Below are 6,000 nucleotides of genomic sequence, written 5' to 3'. Positions count from 1 at the left end.
GATCATATCCATATACTCTGCTAATTAATTATGATTGTTTTTATCATGAGTACATCGTCGATGCCGCAATAAGTAGTTCCGGTGTCAAATCTTTTATGCAGAATTTATTTACCGTAAGCTTCTATGCAACTTTGTTTTCCAATGATTCCCCTATAGCATTTGGCAAGATCTGATGAGTTAATTAAAGGCATGCCATTTTGGATTAACTTCAGTCAAGAATAACCAAGACTGTGCTGGATTTACATCGAAATTTGAGCTATCCAACGTCAGATTGAATTACGTACAACCTGGAGTCCCAGTGCATGATGCTTGACAAATAAAAAACGGCATTGCTGCACAGATAGTCTGGCCCAGGTTGGGTTGGTTTGGGCACGAAAGACTACAATTGTTGTTGGATGGGCTTGGGCTTCGCCATTGACTACTCTTCTTTGGTCAGGTGAAGCCCATCTCCAGTACACACAAATAATTCTCTTTCTACATGGCAAGAGGGGATTGGTGCAATTCATGGATTTTGCGAAATATGACAGGGCAATTGACTATAGCAAGAGGCTCCCTAAGCTTTTTCCAACTTTATCTGACATTCACCATGCATGACTCTTTAATAAATACTAATATAGCAACAAACAATTCTCACAAATAATCTCCACACAAGTATGGTGAAGCTCACATTCTAGGGTTATGGGATCCCCCTGTACGAAATTTGATGCAGAATAACATGATTTTAGCACTGCTCTTTACAGAATATTGAGAGCAAATGTAGATTTTGAAGTTACATTTTTCATTTAGTTATATATTATCAATTATATTGTTGGCTTGCCTTTCAATGTAGATACAATATAATGTTTTCCGATGGATCGAGTTCTATAGATTCTATATAGCACTAAAAATATTGATCAGGCCTGATTACCTTGTACATAACTCTAGTTGAAAATATTGTATAATAATATTGTCACAAATATGTACGTGCATAATTTAGTATTAACCTCCCAATAGCTGATAGCTTAGATGGTTGATATCCATCTCTCCAAATTAAGAGGTCTGCGATTCAAACTTTGAGTGATGGTGAATAACCACCATATTCTTAAAACTAATATTACCTTTCTATAATTGAGCATTAAAATATGAAATTATATACATGTGTCATGGGGATCGCATACATTATTGTACATATTTGATCTTGAATATGTAAATGGCTAAAGAATGAGATCCACTTTGTTGAAGGCTACCAGACCAATAAAATGTTTTTCTACGGTCACCAAAGTAGTTGCATATCATTTGTGACCGAGTTTTCTTTATACAGTAATAAAACTCCTATTGATTATCAAAATTATTTACATCCTATTTTTTTACAAAAATTGTGAGAGTGGAAGGGAGGGAAATCCACGGGCATTCTAATAGCTATATTCCAATACTCGAAAATGTAGCATTCATAATTTAAAACCACGATCTCTAGTTACTAAGCAGAGAGACATGGTCATTAGAACAATCAGATTCATGAAGAGTCTTAGAGCCTTATGGTCATATTCTCCCTTCTCTTTTAAGCTTTACTGTAAAAATAGTGTTTCATTCACCATTATGCATAACATTTTGTTCATTTCTAAAACTTTATTGTATCCTACTCATCGTCGGTGACTTACATAATTTATTCATTTCTAAAACTTTATTCATTAAGGGAAAATGTTTTCCCAGTCTAGATCGGAACTAATTTAAGACAAAAAATTAAAAAAAATATGATACATAATTTTTTTTATCGTTAAATAAATATAATCATCTTGTTTCGGCTCTTTCTAATCAAAAGTGAGAATGTATTATTTTTGCAGAAGAATGAAAAAAGTATCTGTTAAATTGGGGATCCTCAAGCTTGGTTTATAAGTCTAGCAAGAAACACTTATATATGGATGGTAATTGATTCCTCTCGTACCTGGTATTTGATTTTTAGTAGCATCAGGCATGCAAAAACTAGCATGATGCTTTTATTAATGGATGATTAAATTCTAAAAGTGATCTATTGATCATGATATAGTTATAACTTATAGTTATATTTGTTTGGAAAATACTTGTTCTACTCTAATTAGTTACATCAACTGAAGGATATGGTGGTTTTTATTGGCCAGGCCGAATGGCTCCTGTCCAGGACTTGCTGCGTAATGGCCAACATGAAAAACCCATATCCTTCAGCACCTGATTTTGCAGTTCTAACTATTCCATTACTTGTGGATTCTTAGTTTAATATAACTAATTATAATTTTTCCAAATAATCTTTCTGAAAGAAAAATAAAGCTGGTAGTCTCAAGATATAAGAGTCCATTACTTGCATATTTCTAAGTTTAATATAACTAATTATTTTGAGAGAAGGAGCCCGAGCTACAATATACCCCATAATTTGGATGCCCATGGTGGTCTAATTAGTGATCCCTTTCTGTGTTGCCATTTTCCACAACCTATCTTTTGGCTAAGGATGCTTTTTATGGTGTGGGTGATAACTTTGGGATGGGATGAAGAGTTTGCCCACCAATGTATGTATGTATGTATGTAAACACACAAGGGAAGCCAAGATGTTGGAATTTCTCCTATCAATAGTCTTACATCAAATTTAAATAAGATCCTAATCTAATAAAAAGACCGAAATTCTGCTTCGAATCACTCTTTCGAAACATATTCCCATGCCATCTTAATTCTCAAGATATGTAAAAAATAGTAAAATATAAAATACTAAGCTAGATAGCTCATTAAGTAATAAATACTCTAGCTAAATAAATTAACCAATAAAATAAATGATAATATACTAAAAATAAACAATGCAAAGTATACCAATTCAAAACTAACTCTAACTATATAGCACTATCAAAATAACATAAATGTGAATTCAATCTTTTGAAGATTTAAAATAACAATTCATCTCGACAGCCATGAACTATGACTATATTTATACCTTGTGGCTGAGCCAAATAATAAGCCCAGTAATAATTAAACTGCCACTACATAAACCCTAATGGTAGGGTATCAAACTGCCAACATATAAGCCCTACTGGTAGGATATCGAAATGCCAACGTATAATCTCTACCGGCACAGTATTGAAGTGTCATTGTTAAACTCCCATAGATAAGGTATACCAGTGCCAACGCATAATGCCCTACCGGTAAAGTATTAAAATGCCAACTACAAACCCTGCTGACAGGGCATCGAAATATAGTCTAACTGTAAATCTAAATTCATCTCGAATCAAAACTTCTTTCCCAAAAATATGATTTATGTCCCAAGTGGGAAGATATAATTTTCCAACAACGACGCTTTGTAAAGCGTCATCGGAGGCCAATTGCCCCCAACGACATTGGACCCCCGGAATGATGCTTTAGAAAGCATCGTCGGAAGCCATTCTTCCTTCTTCCTTCTTCTTCCTTCTTCTTCTTCTTCTTCTTCTTCTTTCATCATAATACGATGCTTTAGAAGGCGTTGTCGGAGGCCATTCTTCTCCTACAAATCCCTAACCCTCTCCCGTTCTCTCTCCGTAACCCCTCCAGCTGCCCCCCTCCCCATACAAATCCTCCCTACGACCCTACCACCTCCCCCCCCCCCCCCTCCTCGTCTGCTGCCCCCCTCGCCCCCAGCGGCTTCTCCATCTCTCTTTCCCCCTTCCCGTGTTAGTCATAAATAATAACATGCTAAGATTTAGAATCACAAATAATACCGTATTCAAGTTTAAGAGATATACCTGCGGAAGATATATTGAATACGTTCCTCAATCACCTGGAATAATAGCGGCTGGATCTTCCCTTCCTTGCTCCTTACAAAAGATAGCCGTCAATGGGGCAAGCTATCAACCATATGGAGAGGAGAGGGAGACCTAGCCTATATATAGGAAACATAGAGGAGCCTTCCCATTAAAGGCTCCAAAACCCTAATTGGGTTTCCTGGCCTACATACCAAAAGTACCACAATAAATAGGACTCAATCCTATACATCCAAGGTGCACCAAAGCCCATAAAACAAAATGATCACACATCATATTGGGCTTAACCATAGTACCATTCTGAGCCATACGTCTAATCCGTTTTATAAAACAAAAATACGCAATCAGTGTAAGCCCATATTTTGAAATTATTCTAACATTCTTCCACTTGGGCGAACACGGATTGTCATATTAATTTAAAAACTTTGTTTTGAAAACGACTCTCGGGTTAGACTACAAAAGTGGCCACACATATAGCTCAAATGATAATCACCTTGGATACATGATCCGGTCCCAACAAGAACATCAACATTGAGCATGAAAGTCGTTACACCATTTAATTGATGTAAGACCACTCCACAGCTACAAATGCTAACATCCTTATCGACATGGATCCCCATCCTCTAACCAATGTGGTAGTATGTAGTATGAAATTAGCACCAAAATGTGATCAAAGGTGTGCTAATTCATATCGGTCCTTATAAATGCTTCAAAAGAAGCCATATGTCTCAAAAGAGACTCACATCATGTCTTTATGCATTATATCTCGAGATCAAAATGATATCATAATAAAAGACATATATGTAATGCATGCTCAAACATAATTATAATTTCTGTGCACAAAATACAGAATTATAAATAGAGAGATAAATATTTTTATAATTGGAAGAGGCTGTTGATAGTCAACTTTAAAAACCACGCAATAGCACGTATCTAGTAGGATAGTGATTACGGGTATCGATCCACAGGGATTGGGGTATAGTTGTTTTTCTTAAAAATAAAAATATTTAAAAGGATGAATTTGTGAAACTAAGCAATTTAATAAAAGAAAATGCAATTAAAAGGATATCAGTTGGAGGAACCTAGGGCATGGAATTCACCACTAACATCGGAACAAGGATTAATTATATTTTATTTCGTTCTTGGATTAACATGCAAATTGGCTACAAGCCTAATAAGCATTTAAATAAAAATTCACAAAAGTAATTTGGGCATAATCCATCTTCAGTTGGCATGAAATGTCTACCCTAATCTAAGGTGGTAGCACACTGCATCTTCCTTAAGCATGGACTATCTTATATTTACTTAGTGATCATGAAGAACAGTTGTACGAACATCATACTTAAAATCACATAAATTAAATATGATTCAAAAGAAGATATCCATTATAAACAATAAGTTCATACAACCCCAAGAATATAAAATCAAATATAAAACCCGTGTCCCTTTGTTAGGGCTACATCCGGCCCTGGAGAAGAGATCAGCCCTGCATGGAGTTGGAGACGGCAGCAGCAGCACAGCAGCGGGCTCCCATAATGATTGGCTTTCCCTCCTTCCTCCCGTCAGCTTCCTCTCGACACTCGTCCGAAGTGATTCCCAAAATACACCAAACTCCTCTCCCTCTTATGCACTTTATGGGAAGTCACCTGAGAATAGATGATTCAGCTCCTGATGGGGAAGAAGGAAGAATCGGAGCAGTCCCCTCCCCTGGTGGGGAAGAGGAGGAATAAAGGGATCAGCCCCCTCCCCTGGTGGGGAAGAGGAGGAATGCCCCCCCCTCGGTTCACGCCTGAGCCTTTTATAGGCTGCAACTCCCTCTTTCCTCACCTGTTTCGAGTGCAGATAAGGATGAAGACGTGGTGGGATAAGGATGATCACGAAATACCCGGATGCGGAAGGAACTGGGAGCTGATCCGAAATGAAGTGAAATATTTTGGTTCTGTTTTCAAAACAGGGGATACGGATGGCAAGTGGTTGGCTGGGAGCTTATCCATCGAGAAGAACGCAGCTGCTGTGATTCGTGATGAAGATGAGATGATTTAGGAGCAGGGGATTTGAATAAATCACAGAGAACCGCTGAGATGGCGAATCCGGAAGGAGGTTGGGATACTCTGTTCTGTGATGCAGGGAGTCGGAAGAATGGAGGCTGATCGTGTGAAGATTTGTTGCGGATTGGAGGCGGCTGGCAACGGAATATCTAGATGCTGGGAGGAAAGTTGGTTCGAAACAGGGGATCTTTGGAAGATATCTAGAATGAATCCGGGTGAAG

Source organism: Phoenix dactylifera, unplaced genomic scaffold (assembly GCF_009389715.1).
Source record: "Phoenix dactylifera cultivar Barhee BC4 unplaced genomic scaffold, palm_55x_up_171113_PBpolish2nd_filt_p 000902F, whole genome shotgun sequence".
In the NCBI taxonomy this organism is placed as follows: domain Eukaryota; kingdom Viridiplantae; phylum Streptophyta; class Magnoliopsida; order Arecales; family Arecaceae; genus Phoenix; species Phoenix dactylifera.
This window is presented reverse-complemented; position numbering follows the sequence as displayed.